Source organism: Denticeps clupeoides, chromosome 15, assembly GCF_900700375.1.
Source record: "Denticeps clupeoides chromosome 15, fDenClu1.1, whole genome shotgun sequence".
NCBI lineage: Eukaryota > Metazoa > Chordata > Actinopteri > Clupeiformes > Denticipitidae > Denticeps > Denticeps clupeoides.
In genome coordinates, this window is record NC_041721.1 from 663,691 (window position 1) to 682,723 (window position 19,033).

Sequence of the window (19,033 nt, forward strand, 5' to 3'; positions counted from 1 at the left end):
TTTCCTTATGTGCACAAGGGTCAACTGTAGGGCCTGTCAAAGCCCATTGAGACGTACTGTATGTGATTTTGGGCTAAATAAGAAATAAATGTTGTTGTTGTTGTTGTATTTTCGCTCGACATTAGGAACGTTCGGCTGCAAGACTTTGGCCCAAATCTGATTCCATACACTAAAACTGGTACAAACTTGCTTTGATAGCAGGAGACCTTTAGAAAGTGAGAGAAAATCCGGCGATGTTCTCCTCGCTAGTCCAAGCGCCACGTTATACGCAGATGTAAAAAGTGGGGAGAGAACCGAGTAAAAAACTCTCTACCCACAAAAGCACTGTATTCAACCACTCCAACTTGACGTTACCCGGCAGAAAGAGGCATGATGGCACGATAGAGGTTAAAAAATGAACAGTTTCTAATTTATTAACACCAGTAAATTGTTATTGCAGTTGCATGTGAATATTGTATGTAAAAATGTACCAATGTTACAGAGAAAACAAAAATGAAATGAAAGAGTAAAGAGAGAGAGAGAGAGAGAGAGAGAGAGAGAAAAGCCATGAGAAAAAATGAGAGGAAAGAGCAGACTCAAAAACCACAAAATCTGGTTTCGGCAGCTGGGAAAGAAAGTGAAGTCCCTTCCCCACATGCGAACAGATCTTTATACACCTGGCCTACAGGAAGCTGTCACGGACCAATCAGAAGCTGTTGTTTCTGACGTCACGCCCCCGGTGCCTCGCGTCTGGGGAAGACAAAGAGAGTGGGCGGTCCCAACGGCCGGCACCTCACACGTTTGGCTCGGGGGATGTTGCAATGCCGTTCGACAAAGACATGCAAAACGGAGGTGTTGAATCTCTATGCACAACAAAGGCACAGGAATGTCACGTCTCCGCGACGTCCCATCTTACACAGATGCTTCACGTCTGTTAAAACGTTAAAATTCAGGAGCAAATGGAGTCGCTAAAACCGGTTAAGAAGCCACGTGTGTGTAAACCTGCCGTGTCTGTGGGAGGTGACGGTGTTGAGAATCGGATAGTCCTCCACCGCCTTCCTGCTCAGCGGTTTCCGTCTACGTGGCGACAGGCCTCAGCTCCGACCCGTCGGGGATATTTCCAGCGGCTGAGAGAAATTGGCATCAAGTCGCCACGCCGTGCAGATTCTGTCTGGCGTGGTTTTCATGGATTACCTGCTTCCTTGGAGATAAACAAGAGATTTTCATGGTGAGATCAGGTCACCGGGAAGTGGATTAAGACTGAAATGAATGTATATGTAATCTGTTCACCGCGTCTTTCTATACGCTAGTAGCAGATTTAATATTGATGTCACAAAATGTTTTTAAATCTTCCCAGTGAATTGTGGGTGTTGAAATAATACAAGTGACTTCAATATGAATAAGACTGGAGAAGAATCTCCAGAGAACAGATGATCATGAACAAATTCATGTGATGGGACACAGAAACATTCTGGTCCGTCCTCGGTTGTCCCTGTCCCAGTTTATGTGCTCCGGAGGGAAATTGATTGTCTGATTCAGCGGCGATAGGTGCTGTTTCGCTGGTAAGTGTGGCACTTTTTCCAGGTGACCTATTACATCACAACTCGATATATAACCGACAGCCTATTTATCTGGCGCGTGGAGCGGCGAACTGGACATCTTTACACGCTCGGTTGGACGTATATACGTGCAGGGGCGGCTCGACTGTGAACCATACGGATTCATTTTTCTCTTCGGTCATGTTCTCTCTACTGCCACCTACAGGATCCTCTGTAACTGCAGCCACGTAGGCCATTGATTTTCACGTCAAAGCGCAAATAACCATCATCGGGTCGAGATGTCGCAAAATCAGTGCCAAACTATAGATAAACACCGTCCGCTGTCCATCAGGCATCTTCGGTCCATGTCTGGCAACATGGATGAATGGCCAACATAATGGTGGAAGAGGCCGCTGGTTGGCTGTGCATTTAAACCACCGTGATGAATGTTTGGGTGCGAGCAGCAGGTATAAGTAACCCAAAAATAATTCTCCATATGTTCACAGGCCCTTTGCGATTTGCTTTTTCGTTCCCCTCCCATCATCCCTGTCTTCTCCCGCACAAACGCATGCAGCCAAAAGCTCGGTGGTCGTTGGGCGCACTAATGAGCGTTTGTGCCTGCAGCTCGGTCACCTTCCAGCCCGGTCAACATCGCTTCAATCGACTCCTCTGAGTCATTTCATCCTCCGTTCTCCGGGGGGGAAATCAATGGTGCACAAAACACCCACCCTCGGCTCTTTGTGTTCTTCTGAAGAGAAGGGGGGGTCAGAGAGCATCGGCGTCTGTCGCAGATAAAAGGCCAGTCTCCACTTTAATTCCTCATATTTGAAATGATTACAGGTCTCCACTTTCCGAACTTGGACTGTGTGACATTGCTGAGTTATGACGCTACTGAGCATCTTATCCGTGTGCAATCGAGCTACGGGAGGCGCAGTGACGACTGTTTGTCATAAAACACACGATATTCATTGATTTATCCATGGTGACAACATATGTCAAGTTATTTGGAAGAAATTTGACATGCAGCCCTGGGATGAGTCTGTGCTGCAATATTGAACATATGAACAATGAACATACGGAGCTCAATAATAATAAATATGATGCCTTTATGATGCCACTCTCCTCTGAACCAATGAGCTTAACAGCATGTAGATGGCTGCACTGTGAGTTTATCGCTCAGACTACTCTCCCCGTGTTGCTGTGAGTTTCCCCTGGGCTCTCCGGTTTCCTCCCACTAACTGTACTCGTTTATGGAGTGAGTGAGTGAGTGAAAAGTTGCATTTCTCGGCTTTGGTTGCCAGTATTTAATGAAAGTGGAACCTTTTTTTTTGTATGGCCGTCTTGCCGTGGCTGTGCAGGTATTTAAATATTTGTTTAAATTCAGAGTTTATTACATAATATTTTTATACATATATTTATTTTGCAATCGCACTATGGGGGGGTCTGTGTGAAACAGTATTTCTAGACATCTTGAATCTATCAACTAGTTCTGTGAATGGACTCTGGCCACAGTGTTCATTGGGGACACTGGTTGCGTACCAGTGGGGACGGAAGGTGATCTCCGTCTTTGACTAGAAGCCCCGTTGAATGCATGTTTGTCTTCCAGGTCAAACTTTCCTCTCGCGCTCATCCGTATCCTTTTGTCAGGGACCGGGCCGCCTTTATGAGGATGAATAAGGGCGTGAAATGTCATGGTGTCAGTAGTTCAGGGTGTTGAATGGCCTCTGCTGGGAGACGGATGAATCTGTCGTTGGCTTTACCTCGAACCCTCCGCTTATCGGCTGTACGCCAGGCGTCTCCGGATCCACGCGAGTGCCCGCTGGCACAAAGCTGCGTGCCTCCGCGCCACCAGTCAGCGGCTCGTATTCCCACCATGCGCTTTCGTTCCATGTTTGGAATAATCGGAATATGAACATCAGGCCTCCGTGAATCTGATTTCGTCCTTGACGTTTCCCACACGTTGCTTCTTCTGTTCAGAGCGGCCGGGCGCAGGAGGGGTTAACTGATTGGAAATGTGGTCACACTCCACTGTTTCCAGCTGATTAAATGATCATGTAGTGTGGCGGGAGGCTCAGCCAACAATCAGGAACGGCAGGGAGGGTGGAGTGTGTTTCTGTGTAAAATAAATCCTGTTTAGGAGGTACAGTATCAGATGTATTCAGGAACATCAGAATCACAGATTGGGTGGTTTGGTGTTAGATTTTTTTTTTAGGATTTTTGTGCATTTTTTGGCCAGTTTTTCTGTTTGTGATGCTCTATGCATGTGAGGTATTGAATGAAATGAGGAACTAGAGTGCCTGAAAGCTGTCAATAATAGTCGATAAAGGCCCTGAGATCCTTCAATTTCAAACTTAATTTGCATTCATGTTCCGTGTCAGAAATAATTAAACAGCAGCACTACCAGGTAGTTTGTTTCCCGTCTTCAGTCTGCAGATAACTACTGAGCTGCTCTTTCTTGGTTTAATATGTGTGTGTGTGTGTGTATATATATATATGCAGCGCTGCGGTCTGTATGAAGTAAACCTCAGTATTTGCAGGTTATGTAGCTGGTTTGTCGGTGTCGTACACGGTCATGTCAGTAACGTTGTTTAAATGTTACACGTAGCGCCAGGTTCCGGTGAAACGTTGTTTCGTTTCGCTACGTACCGTCCAACACGTATGCAAAGTGACTATCGCTGATTTTGAAGTTGTTAATTAAGACTTTGTGCATCGGATGTGCTCAGGAACGTCAGATTTAAAGTTTGCCCATCAGAATTGCTTTGGTCATGGGCCTATGATGATTATCACAATTATGAGGAATTGGGAATTTTGGGAAAATGTCCAATTCCAATCTAATTTGAATATGTTCTTTGCTTATAGGACAATTTTTCCAGTTTCATGTGTATTTTGGTGCATATCTGGCAACACGTGGAATAATGACTGAAATGAGGAATTGGAGTGTGTGAAAGCTGTCAATAATCATCACTGAGACGATTCTTCTCGATCCGTCCTCCTTTCATTCAGTGATGAAAGGAGGACGGTTAGTTCCTTTTCTTCAAGATGCGTAGAACTACACATTGGTTCTTCCTGGTTTTAACTGATATATTTCTGTAAATGCTCTGAGGACCTTGCACGCTGAACCACATCTTTTATAGCATTTTTGAAATCATATATTTCTCTATTGCAGGTAATGTGTGTACCATAAACATTTATTATATTTATTGAAATATAAAGTGCAATTTCAATATAATTTCAATATAAGTGCAATATAAAGTGCAAGTGCAATTTCCCACTTGTGGGACTAATAAAGGTTTATCTTATCTTATCTTAAAGCTGTGTGCAGTGTGCAGTGACTGGATTGGTGGGTGGGGTCTCGTTGGCACACATGTGGTGAATCCATTATTCTAGTCTGTAAAAAATATAACCTTATCTTCAAACAAGCTCGGCTCGGCTAAAAACCTCCGGTAGAAATGAATCGTGTGTTGTAAAAGTAATTGAAACGGAGCCGGCCTCCGTCTCGCATGCAAATAGGTTTGAAGCGGTGGCTCCCCAGGGCCCATCTGCGCCCGCAGCTTCGTCTGAAACCCGGCGGCGTACAGTAGGCCCATGAAGGATTCAGTATTCGGCCCATTATTCCCTTCGTTAGATGCCGTTTGCGGTACATCTTGCCTCTGGCGCCAGGCCTTGTTAGGACGCGATGGCAGCTGATGCGTTCTTGACTGGGTGGGAGAGGACCGTCGGTACGGAATCTTTGATTCCGTCTGTCTGCGATTCTGGTCAATACTGGATAATTTGTTTATGTCTGTGAGGTCACAGGCTCTCTGATGGATCAACCTTGACTTGACAGTTCATGCATTTTTAAAGGGCCACGGGGGCAGGGGGTGGCTGCAAAAAATCTTTACGGATGTATATTAAGATAACCTGTGGTTATACAGCACAGACCAAAAGTTTGGACACACCTTCTCATTCCATTTCATGTACTTAACAAAAAGTGGAGACCTGACCTCCACAGTCACCAGACCTGAACCCAATCCAGATGGTTTGGGGTGAGCTGGACCAACAAGTGCTAAACACCTCTGGGAACTCCTTCAAGACTGTTGGAGAACCATTTCAGGTGACGACCTCTTGAAGCTCATCGAGAGAATGCCAAGAGTGTGTAAAGCAGGTGTGTATTTCACCTTTTTTTGTTAAGTACAGAACTCCACACGTGTTCATTCATAGTTTTGATGCCTTCAGGGAGAATCTACCAACGTAAATGGTCATGAAGATAAAGAAAACACGTTGAATGAGAAGGGTGTCCAGACTTTGGCCTGTACTGTACTTTATGGAAAATTGAGGGTATTTCTCTTCAGTTATGGACTACGCTCACTGGCCACTTCATTATATACATTATGTAATATTCAGAACCGCCTTCATTTTCTGTGGCATCGATTCAGCAGTTTCTGACATACTCGTCTTGTCCAAAGTCACTTAAGTACCCATTCTTCACCATTCTGATGCTTGGTTTGACCTGCTATTTGGGGCAGTGGTGGCCTAGCGGTTAAGGAAGCGGCCCCGTAATCAAAAGGTTGCCGGTTCGAATCCCGATCCGCCAAGGTGTCACTGAGGTGCCACTGAGCAAAGCACCGGCAGAGACCGACTTCGACGGCGTTATTACCACAGTAGCTGAAGTCTAATTTTACAAAACGGCCCGACATCCTTTCCTTCTGGGGAGCCACTGTGACTGCTCACACTTTGTTTCGCAGAGCTGATAACAAGTTCTGGTGAGTTCACAACTGCCGGAAGCTATTTTTGAAAAATCCAGACTTTCACATTCTCACACCGCCAGGGCGTGCAGTTCGCGTACGTCGGCGCTCTCGTTCGCTAGAGAGCTTGCAAGGGGCCAATCACACCCCCAACTCGGCGTAATTCGGGGCAGTTTGGGCCGCTGACTCCAGACCCAGTACACAAACCTGATGAGATCTCACTACGAAGATCTCGCAGCATCTCAGCCGGTTTTTCATCTAGTGAAGCACCTCCACCTGCACTGGGGAACCGAATGTAGACCACATCCAGATATAAGAGAATTTAAAGATAATATATGGAGGCGTTTCAATGAATGATACAATTAGGGTTCAACGTGGCCTTGGTTTGAATGAAAATGTCTACGGAAAAGACAACAACAACATTTATTTCTTATATAGCCCATAATCACATACAGTACGTCTCAATGGACTTTGACAGGCCCTACAGTTGACACCCCCACACTTGACCCTTCTGCACACAAGGAAAAACTCCACACAAAAAAACTCTAGGAGAGAGAAAAAAAAGAAAGGAAGAAACCTTGGGAAGGAGTGATACAGAGAGGGACCCCCTTCCAGGGTAGAGTGAGCCTGCAAATGGTGTCAGTGCAGGGTTGGATATGATATAATAATAAGTCCTACGGTTGTAGGGTTGGAGAAGTCCAGGATGTATTCAGTGTCATGGTCTAGATTACGTGTCCGTAATGATGTTACTGGTCCATTTGAAGATCCCTGGAGCTGTAGTTGTAATGGTGGTGGTGGCTGTGGTGACCCTCTGGTTTGTTTCATGTTTTGTTCTTGTAAAGCAGTTGTCAGGAACCAGGATTTATTTGCTGGTCTCTTCACTGGGGTCTGCCAGTAGTCTGGGTGCTTGATTCCGTGTCTTGGAGAAAAACAAACAGAAGCAGCGGCAGACGGTTGCACTGTACGACCGGTACTGAAATATGTGGTGATGGTGGTATATTGGTGCTACAGCTGTCGGGTGGTGACATGGACATTAATTACTGGTGAGGAGGCAATGATCGGAATTATTAACACTGATCATTTGTGGTTACGCCCCATCAGTGACACAGTACGTGCGTCATTCGATCCAGAATAATGGTCACTTCTAACTACAGAAATACTGCATTACGTTAATTTGTTGTCATTAATATCATTTTAATAGAATTTTACCACCAGTGTTGCATTTTCAGCTGTCTAATTCCCAGTAATGTAGATGTAAAGCAAGATTTGACCATAATTAAGAATGTGACATTAATAATGATTGCTATCATTTAGATCATTAACAGGCTGCGGTTGCCTGGCAACACATCAGCGGATGCTGCACATTGCGGTACATAAAGGCTATAGGAACTTCCTCGGCCAATCAGATGTCAGCAGCAGAGTTTTTGCGTTTAGGTCATTTACGTAATAAAAGGAGCCTGGCGGGGGACGAAAGCGAGAGGAGGGGAACACGGATAATTTGGAATAAGTGCATTAAGGCTGACATTTACACATAAGACCCTCTCCCAATCCTCGACTATGTCTGGCCAACTCTCTCTCTCGCTCTCGTCCTACTCAGGGAACCTGATGAAGATGAAGATGATGTCAAAGTGGTCTCCATGGAGACGCCGTGGCATCCAGCAGCGTTATTTCTGTTTTCTTCCTCCCCGGTCTGGGTCTAATGAGGTGCTCCTCGCAACTTCTGCAGGAATAAAAGAGAAGCTCACCTGCGTGGTGTGTTTTTCCCATAATTCATGTCCCCCCACAGAGCGCAGGAACGCCACACCTGTTCTGGCCGTCCCGATCGAGGAGCGCCCGGAACGTTCCTGTGTCCTTCATTCAAACGCTGACACCAATTAATCTGCCGTCATTCATCGGCGGGTCACTGGATGCGAGGAGAGTAATAAATGATGAACGGAAGAACTTACGATCCCTCAGGAGCCCCTGCTTTTCACAGCCAGCTCGTTCCAGACGGGAGCGAGTCTGGTTTATGGCACACAGGTGCCAACACCAGTGGGCAGCTTCTCTTTTGGGTCCTTCTTTACCTCTTTCACCAAGGCTCTTCTCCCCCGATAGCCCAGCTCTACGTCCCAAACGTCTTCTAAGGATTATGGAGGCCACTGTGCTCTTCGGAACATTAAGAATTTTTTCGTAACCTTGGCCAGATCTGTGCCATAATTCTGTCTCTGGGCTCTTCAGGCAGTTCTTCTGACCTCCTGATTCTCATTTGCTGTGACCTGCATTGTGAGCTGTAAGGTCTTATATAGACAGGGGTGTGGCTTCCTAATCAAGTCCAGTCAGTAGAATCAAACTCAGCTGGACTCAAATGAAGGTGTAGAACCATCTCATGGACGATCAGAAGAAATGGACAGAACCCGAGTTAAATAGCAAAGGGTCTGAATACTTAGGACCATGTGATATTTCACTTTTTCATGTTGTAAAGTTATACACTCATCTCCAAAATCCAAGATTCTCAGTTAATCTTGAAAGTGAAGTGATTGTCATGGTGAGACACAGCAGCACAGCACACGGTGACACGGTGAAACGTGTCCTCTGTATTTAACCGTCACCTTCGGTGACAGTGGGCACCATGACAGGCGCCCGGGGAGCAGTGTGTGGGGACGGGACCTTCATCAAAGGGACCTCCGTGGCACATTTGGGATTCGAACCGGCAACCTTCCAGTCCCCTTCCTTCCCTGCTACACCTTCCACACATTTTCCCAGGTCACCTTTCACCGTTTGGGTAGAACAGTTTGTAGTGACTTTATAGCCGGAGGAGCTCTGGATCTGCGTTCTGAGCGGGACATTGATGTTCCTTGCGTGTCTTCCCTGTCCTGACGGATCCCTGGAACCTGGTTTCAGATGTTTAACATCTTTGATAAAATGTCAGTTTTGGAAGACAAGTCGGCCAGACGTGCAGCTTGTGAGGAATCTGTGTTCTTCAGAGCCGCTCTGACGGAAAAATCCCATCGCATCAGAAGTAGAGCCGTTCCAGCTACGATCTTATCATAAAAATCACATGAAAAAACACAGTGGCTTCCAAAGGCAGCGAGCCATCAGCATTCATAAAGCGTTCCAGCGCCGAGCTCTTCAACTGTTACACAGCGAGCAAGAGACAGACCGTTTTTACGAAACGAGGCGTTATTTACGAGAAGAACACGGCGGTGGCTTCAACTTGGCTTCTTCATTCGGCGTAATGCGAGCTAATAAGGCGATCCGGCTCGAACCAGATGAGACGTGTCCAGCTGCCAACAGAGAGGGAGGCTGGACGAAAGGTCTCGATTCTCACCCAAGAATAATAGGGCCATCTCCAGTTCCCTTCTTCTTCTTCTACTGTAAAGAGGGGAGATGGAAGCGGAACGGAAGGATTTGGGGTGTACGTGATGGAAGTCTTATTGGGCGTGAGATTACGGCCGTGTTCTGCTGAGTTTGGACCTCTGGATGTCCGTCTCGTTGTCCCCACGGGCAGGTGAATAACGGTGTGACTGGGCGAAGGCAATTTCCACCACTTTCCTGCAGCATGTGTGGAGCATTTTGGACCTTTGAAAGGCCTGATGAGATTTCGTCTGGTTTATTACTTTCATACAAGGTCTGTTGCGAACGCGTCCCTGACCCTGATGCAAATGCAGACATGGACGAGCACACAAGGACACTCCATTCGCAATTTTATCAGCAAACCTTGTGAAAGTGTTCTTAACGTGGCCATCACGTCCCGTTCAAACAGGGACATTGCAAAAAGCAGTGATGTGGGCTGTTCGGTGTCCCGCAGGTCTTCGTACGCCACACTCTATAAAGGTCTTTATAAAACCTAAAGTTCACGGCGTAGCAGAACCTGATCAATTATTCAACCCTGACCGCCTCTCAGGGGTCTCAGGGGTCCCATTCCGGATTTTTCCCAGCCATTCCCTTCCTCTTGTATTCAGATGTTAACATATAGCGATATCTGATCTCTAGGGACTAGGCCCGTCTTACCACACGAGCCACCACGGGTTCGATTCCGTTCCAGGTTGCTGATGCTGAGTCACTTTAGAAGATTGAAAGTTACGGTCATTATGCAACACGACCCGGCACGGCGTGCTGTATAACGGCGTCTGTTTCGAACTGAAACCAGGTCAACAGTACAATTCGTTTCATTTGGTTGATGTGTTTTGCAGGTACGGACGTTCCGATGGGGACAATGACAGCAGAGACGGCGTCTGTGTGAGACCCGGCGGAGGCGGAGCGTGTGTGTCAGGAGAAGAATGAAAGAGTGGAAAGTGGGGAAAGTGATAGAGGTCAGAAGAAATGAAATGCCTGATGGTGCGTGGCATCTGTCTCCACCAGCAGAAACCTCCAGACTCGGAGCTGATTGGCTGCAGAAGACACTTTTGAACGGTGGAGATAATCAGCTGCTCACAGATCCTCTCATTTCCCTGGAAAAATAACAGGATTGTACAAATATTTAATACCAGTTTTAAAAAGCACATTTCCATCGTTGCGTTGAGAGATCGTGCATCATTAAAGATAATAAGCTCAATTAAAGTAAAAAAAGAATGAAAATTCAATTTAAATCAGTGGTTTTCACACTCAAATCCCCACAAATGGGCCAAAAAAGGACCAATATTTTAATATGTCCTCACAAAATAATCTCAATAAATGTACAGGAACGGAAAGAAATCTAAGAACATGTTTAAAGAGTTTAAAAGCTTAGATGCCGCCCCAAATTGTCATTAAATTGGGTTGGTAGTACTACCACTGGGTGGTAGTAGCCTAGTGGGTAACACGCACGCCTATGAACCAGGAGACCCAGGTTCAAATCCCACTTACAACCATTGTGTCCCTGAGCAACCCTAAATTGCTCCAGGGAGACTGTCCCTGTAACTACTGATTGTAAGTCGCTCTGGATAAGGGCGTCTGATAAATGCTCTAGATGTAGATGTAAATTTTTTTGGTAAATTTGCCATCACTTGCAGGATTTATGAGAACTGGCGATTTTTTTATTACGTTTTGAGCTCAAAGCACACGCAGACAAGGTCATCTTTGTCCTATTTTTTCTGTCATTGTCTGGAATGAATCTGTTCTGTAACTGTCTTGCTCCTGCTTAGCTGTTTTTTATCTTAAGCTCCAGGAGTTGAAAAAAAGGAATCCATTTCCTCCCCGTTGTTGGGCAACGTGTTGAAAGCTTGTCCTGCTGACGTCCCCATCCATGATCTGCATCCTGTTGTCATGTTGCATGTCACCAACCTGAAAATGAGATGCTACACGAGCAAGGAAGCCGCGGCACCTCATCAGTCCGGACTATTTTTACACGCCATGTTTGTGTGTGTGTGTGTGTGTGTGTGTGTGTGTGTGTGTGTGCGTGCTGCGACACAAACCCACCGCTTGGATTCCATTTCAGATGCTGTCCATGCAGCATGAGACCAGCAGCGGCCACTTTCCTCCCATATCCTGCTTATCATCTCCCACACTTCCCCGGCGAGGCCTCCTCGTCCCCTTAATACCCGGCTGGGTTTAATGCTGGAGATGATGTAGTGACGGTGGCCTGTGCGTCTCCCGTCTCCTCGTCAGGACGAGTCTGTCCTCCGTCTCGCCAGTTGGTGTGATCACGTCTTACGGAGGGAAAAAAGTTTCATTAAACTTTCGTCACCTCTTCAGATGACAACCAAAACAGATTCGTCTTTTGCTAGATGGGAGCTGTTCTTTTATTAAGAGCAATACGAACGTCAAAACCACGAACTTTATTTCAACAGACTCCACTAATGTGATCAATGCAGTCGGGGTCCTGATAGTTCAGGATCAATTGTCATTAGCACGTATCAGGTCACCGAGCTCTCATGCTAAATGGCAGTTGGGTTTAATCTGTGTTTTCGCTCGCATCCTTTACGGTACTTTACGGTGTATTTTACCAGACAATAATTCACGCCGTCTGTCTTAGGTTTTAGAAATATGCGCTGCAACGTCACCTCCGCTGAAGAACAGCAGCAGATCCTGATTCATCCCAACTGGGCCGCGTCACTGCATTCTGTGTCCACTACAGGGGACAGGGACTGTCAGCCGGGCCTGATGGGGCAGACAGGAAGCGGGTGGACTGCTGTGGAGATTGGGGTGGGGGGTCATTTTGCATCCAGGACAGAACAATAACTGCACCATTGTTTCGTCCTCTTCACCCCGTAATGGAGAGGCGGGCGCAGGTGGAGGGATCCTGTCAAAATCCCCGCTTCTGGTGTAATGACTGAAACTGGGAGGAGGAGTGCGTCCTTCATCGGTATGTCTATAGGGTGGCATGGGAGGGGCGCGGCACATCCTGTCGTCCTGCGTGTGTACATTGATCATTTTTGATTGTTTTTCAGCCCCCTGCCGACCTGGGACTTGCTCGGTTTGAATATCTCCGCATGGTCTCACACATGAGAGTTCCTTCATGGGGGCCTTCTGGTGGCCCGTAAATGGGATAAAAGTTGGAAAATGGGGGAAAAAATGTTTTTTTTTTTTTTTAGGGATTTGTGCTGACACGGTTCCATTCCGCACTTTTTGACATTTGGCATATGACCTCGGTTGGGTCTACGGGTCGCGTTCAATTTCCCCCCAATAATTTTCGTTACGTGACATGTATACCAACGTTTTGACTTCTGGTTTTCTACCGAACTTACGGATCCCGTATCGTGCTGAAACAAAAAAAAAACGTTTTTAAATGAAAACTTTCATTATAACCTTTCCCGAATTGGGAGACACCCTTGACGCGTTCAAACGTACGTTTTTAAGGAAGCGGCCCCGAAATCGGAAGGTTGCCGGCTTGAATCCCGAGCCGCCTCGGTGCCACTGAGGTCCCCTTGATGAAGGTCATGGTGCCCACTGCTCACCAAGGGTGACCGTTAAATACAGAGGACACATTTCACCGTGTCACCGTGTGCTGCGCTGCAGCGTCTCACAATGACAATCGCTTCACTTTTATTAGCATTTGGAGGTAGCTGTTAAGCGCTAAGCTGTTAGCGCTCCTGCGACAGGCCGTGGAATTTTGGTTTCTAGCTCGCCACGCCGCGTTCGGCCGCTACTTTCAACCTGGCGCTCAGCGCAGCACGATGAGGACAGACCGCAGTATAAAATCCCGGAAATGCGCTTACACACACGTCTCTAGAGGGAAGAGTCCATTGAAGGCTCTGCCCCGGCAGACATGAATAAAGGCAGGAGCTCCTCCTGGACCAGAATGTTCCTCATTCAGGCCTGATGAATTGGGAATAAAAGGAGCGTCCGCTTTGATTTCACACAAATGCTAATGGTGAAACAGAAAAGCAATGAAAAAACGGCATCAGCCCGGCACCGCCATTCAGGCGCATCATTAGAATAGCCTCACCGGCGGCGTGGCACTCCAGACGGGGAGGCCGGAGGATCTCCGGCAGGGTCCCCCGCCCGTCACCCCCGTGTCCTAACTCACCCATATCCTTACGGATAACAGAAGGACTGAATACAGGCCACTCTGCATTGTGTCCCGGACTCAATCGGCGATCCGCCACTCAACAGCCGGATAGAACGGCAGCCGGGTGGAACATGGCAGCCGGCTAGCTGCACATTTTGTAATGAGCTGAACGTGATGAATTCTTAAGACAAAAGCTGACGGCAAATTTACCCGCGGTGACAGAGACGGTGAAGAGGAGTCGTTCTTTAATATAAAATCCCCGGCGGTCTTTTGGCTGAAGACGAATTTTGCTTTTTTTGACTGTTCGGCAACTTTTATAAAATTTCTAGCTCAGGATGGAATGACGCGCCCCAAAAATGCCCCGAACCGGGGAAAAAAAATCCCCGTCTGAATTGTCCCTAAACCTCCTCCACCGTCTGAAAGTGACGTGACCGTCATTGTGAGACGCTGCAGCGCAGCACACGGTGACACGGTGAAACGTGTCCTCTGTATTTAACCATCACCCTTGGTGAGCAGTGAGCACCACGACAGGCGCCCAGGGAGCCGTGTGTGGGGGACGGGACCTTCATCAAGGGGACCTAAGTGGCACCTTGGTGGTTCGTGGTGACCTTCTGAATACGGGGCCGCTTCTTTAACCGCCAGGGCCAACCGTCTGTCTCCATCTTTACGTGGGGACGGACTCTGGCCAGGATGAAATTCGCGTCCAGGTCAGAGGTCAGAACCACACGATGGACAGCGTTTACTGGCCGTACGAGTCTCGCCGTGCGGAGGGAGTGTTAATGGCTTTGCGGATTTGCCATATCCGCTCTTCCCCGGGAGTCAATAATTGGAGGGGCAGCAAAGTGTGACGAGTGGTGACGCTGCGACAGGACGACGTCGTCACCTCGTACACAAACATACACACTGCTGACACGTTCATGATCTCACGTGCTTTAAAGTGGCTTTGCGGCGCATTCGGCGAGGAAATCGCCATGCATGAAAACAGCCAACGAACAGCAATTTGCATGCGATTAAGTTATCCTGCGCAATATGTTATTTTAAACAAATAACTTAGCAAGACCCTGATAAGCTTGTATGGAATCTGCCATTTTGCCTTATGCCTTATTTACAATAACACCTGTCAATATAGAGAACATTTATCATCTCATGAAATTTAAATTAGCGTCGGGGTTATAAAATGTAATATATGCAGGTCTTGTACATATTTCCCGGAGCATAAACATGTGTATGGACAACACGTTTAGACTTTGCTGAATATGTCAGCAATAAAAAAGATGAAAGAGAAGATTCCTGCGGTGCTATGTAACGTATTTGCATGGGAAGTGTTCACTAATTTCACATCAAATGTCTTCAGGATTTATAGAAAAAAAAGAACTTCTTGCCAGTCAAGTTGGAGAGGACCAAACTACAAATTCAGTCCTATTTGTTGGGTCTAAAGAACAAAGTTTTAAAAGGGGAGAAATCTGAAAGAATGATTAACAGTCGAACACTTCCTCATTCTGGATGATCAATACGTGACACGCCCAGATGTAGCGCAGCATCCATCTCCTCAATTCCTTCCATTCTCTATACCCCTAATACCCCTTATACACAAAGTGACCACGCCCACTACCAACACCAACATGCAGGTTATCAGGCGCTTTAATTCCAGTAACGTGACCACGCCCACTACCACACCAACATGCAGGTTATCAGCTTTAATTCCAGTAACGTGACCACGCCCACTACCAACACCAACATGCAGGTTATCAGGCGCTTTAATTCCAGTCAACGTGACCACGCCCACTACCAACACCAACATGCAGGTTATCAGGCGCTTTAATTCCAGTCAACGTGACCACGCCCACTACCAACCAACATGCAGGTTATCAGGCGCTTTAATTCCAGTCAACGTGACCACGCCCACTACCACACCAACATGCAGGTTATCAGGCTTTAATTCCAGTCAACGTGACCACGCCCACTACCAACACCAACATGCAGGTTATCAGGCGCTTTAATTCCAGTGAACGTGACCACGCCCACTACCAACACCAACATGCAGGTTATCAGGCGCTTTAATTCCAGTGAACGTGACCACGCCCACTACCAACACCAACATGCAGGTTATCAGACGCTTTAATTCCAGTCAACGTGACCACGCCCACTACCAACACCAACATGCAGGTTATCAGGTGCTTTAATTCCAGTGAACGTGACCACGCCCACTATCAACATGCAGGTTATCAGGCGCTTTAATTCCAGTCAACGTGACCACGCCCACTACCAACACCAACATGCAGGTTATCAGGCGCTTTAATTCCAGTCAACGTGACCACGCCCACTACCAACACCAACATGCAGGTTATCAGGCGCTTTAATTCCAGTCAACGTGACCACGCCCACTACCAACACCAACATGCAGGTTATCAGGCGCTTTAATTCCAGTCAACGTGACCACGCCCACTACCAACACCAACATGCAGGTTATCAGGCGCTTAATTCCAGTCAACGTGGACCACGCCCACTACCCACACCAACATGCAGGTTATCAGGCGCTTAATTCCAGTCAACGTGGACCACGCCCACTACCAACACCCAACATGCAGGTTATAAGATGATATGGGAACTGGTGACTGTGATGATGACTCACTAACACATCCCCCCAAGAGGACATCATAAAATCACATGTTTAAAAACAGTATACAATTATTAGTATTAAAAAGTGGCAATCAAAATTAGCATTTTTATAAAAATTACAATATGCAAAACACTTGACAACAATTGTTCGCCTTTTCATAATGAAGTGGTAGGTATGATAGACAGGAAACGTGTGTTGTTCTTTTAAAAGTTTAAACATTTGGTTTTTTGATTGCCTTCAGTGCATGGCTGTTCTGATCTAGAAAGTCCTTAGTTGTTAATGTTTTGAACATTTATAAGATCTTCCCAAAGCCTTTAGACCAAATTGAACATGCAGTGTTCATAAAACAGGAAAGATCTATCTCAATAGTGGCCATCATTAATAATCAATTTGACTTAATTTAGTGTGGAACTCAGTGTGCAGACTGTACTTCGTTTTATTACCACAAAGTGGTAAAGTAGAAATAATAATTTAGTTATATAAATTGTTGAAAAAATTTCAGGACTCCTGTTTAAAAAAATAACTGACATTTGAAGTGGTGTCATAGAGGGTGAGGAACTAGCCGCGTAATCAGAAGGTTGTGGGTTCGAAATCTCCGAACAGTCAAGGTGCCACTGAGGTCCCCTTGATGAAGGTCCCGTCCCCACACACTGCTCCCCGGGCGCCTGTCATGGTGCCCACTGCTCACCAGAGGACACGATTTCACTGTGTCACCATGTGCTGTGCTGCAGTGTCTCACTTCGCTTGTACAGTTTAGTTGGACGACCACCCTGCTGGTTTTTACATCCCTGATTCTGTTCTCTGCCAATTACTCTGGCGGAGAGGCGAGTTCCTCTTTGTCTGCACAACCGGGCAGCTCAGTCGGCATTACGTCCTGTAATTCGAACGTTTGCTGCTCGATATTGAAGGTACGATACGAATCGAGACGCAGATGGTTTAACTGTATAGAAAAGATAAGGAGAAGAAAAGATGGAGAAAATCAGGGTAAAGCGTGGAGAAAGGGATAAAGAGAGGGGGAGTGATGGAGAGCTGGGCGACAGAGTGATGGGAGCCAAATGGAGCCAATCACCGTGGAAACGGCCCTAAGTGTGGAGATGAAGGGAGGTCTGATAGGGAGAGGGATTGAATGGAGCTCAGGGCCGCTGCTCTTTCTGCCTCTCTGCAGCAGCTGGCGCCGCTCGACGCCGCTTCGCCACGACGACGCCCGCCACGACCGCGGGGGCCAGAGGGGGTCGAGACGCTCCAGCGCGAATCCCCGGGTTCCTGTGACGAAGACTTTCCGCCGCGGGCGGAGGTGTAACACCAACTGGCTCTGTTTTCAATTAGGGGGCGCTTTCAAGAGAACAAAGACTCATTTCCTCTATCAGGTGGCTTCTTCCATCCACACACACACACACAACACACACACACATCTGCTGCAGCACATGCCCCAGAGCATCATCCTGAAGACCCGTGGACGCAATTAAATTTAACAACTGAGCACGGGGGGACGAGCGGGGACACGCCACTCACACGCTGCATTAAATACCGCACAGTCTGAGTTTTCATCATTTTACCAAAAAATAACAGCCCTTCTGCCCCAACCAAGGGGGACATTTCTGCATTGAGTTTTTTTCCAGCATTATGTTTACATGTTCTATTTTCCATAATCATTGACGTGCAACGAATGAGGCATTTATCGCAAAAAAATCTGAAAAACTTATAAAACGGTCTTGTCGTTGTTGAGCTGCACCGGCACAGGGAGGCCGGCGGAGGGAATGCGGTGAGAAACGGCGGAGATGCATAAAACCATGAATGGTTTTAATATGCAAACGGGGCAGTGATGCTGCAGTGTGGTCAGGTGGACTTCGTGCAGGGCGTCTTTTTTACCGGCTTGCTGGGGGTCCTGGGGTCGGTGCGTGTGAAAGGACCCCGTTTTCCAGCTCGGGCGCAGGACAGGCCAGCCGGACGTCTCACGAAGTCATTACACAACCGTTACGCAACACACACACACACACACACACAGAGGACGGATCTGTCCTGGGGGGCTCCTGAAGCCCCTTGGAGCCCAGCACAGGTGTAGATGTGTTGGAGCAGGTGGGCGGAGTCGTGGCTTTCAGCATCTTCCCTGGAAAATAAAGGGGGGGGGAGGGGGGGGTGTCTAGACGTCGACCAATCACAGCATCCAGAATCACATGGTAGGCAATAACCTGTGGTGGCTGGAGCGGAGGAGAGAGAGAGAGCGAGGGGGGATAACGGCGCGGCGCAGGGAGCGAGCTCTCGGAGGGTGAAGATAACAACGCGCCGCGACAGGAGCAACTTTCTGGAGCGGGAAGATCAGGAGGAGAAGAGGAGGAGAGGAACGGCCGACTGGCGGACCCTCTGGAGTAACGGTCTCTGGACTTTTACAACCCAAAGGATTCCGAGGACTGGACTTTACTGAAAACACTTCATGGCATGAGTGAGTATATCCGATTACATCATTTCTTCATAATTAGATTGAAAATATCTCTTTTATTTGAGGCACATTCCTGCATCAATCTGCATGTGTTCACTCAAAAACACATCTAACGTTAAGAACAGGCACTCTGGGAATATATTGGAGTATATTGTTGTACATGTAAATGTGAAAGATTGTAGTGCCGTGCAGGTGCAGGTCCTGCGCGGTACGAGGCGTTACGTAATAAACATAAGAAATATCTTTGAGGAGCTGCTGAAGCCTCTGTCTCCCACGCAGGAACTTAAAAGATGGACGATGGGTGGGACAGCGCCATAACTCTTCATA

At 47.2% G+C, this 19,033-nt stretch overlaps 1 protein-coding gene and 1 long non-coding RNA gene across 2 annotated transcripts in view; one reads left to right on the forward strand and one right to left on the reverse strand.

Annotated features, from left to right (window-relative positions):
- LOC114764417 (inactive ubiquitin carboxyl-terminal hydrolase 54-like) overlaps window positions 1-19,033 on the forward strand; it is a 135,729-nt gene that overhangs the window by 109,453 nt on the left and 7,243 nt on the right.
- LOC114764418 (uncharacterized) lies at window positions 7,130-12,331 on the reverse strand. The gene is made up of 3 exons (XR_003742503.1): window positions 12,202-12,331; window positions 11,618-11,847; window positions 7,130-10,671 (listed from the first exon to the last, which is right to left on the reverse strand). It is a non-coding gene; the product is annotated as an uncharacterized LOC114764418 (long non-coding RNA).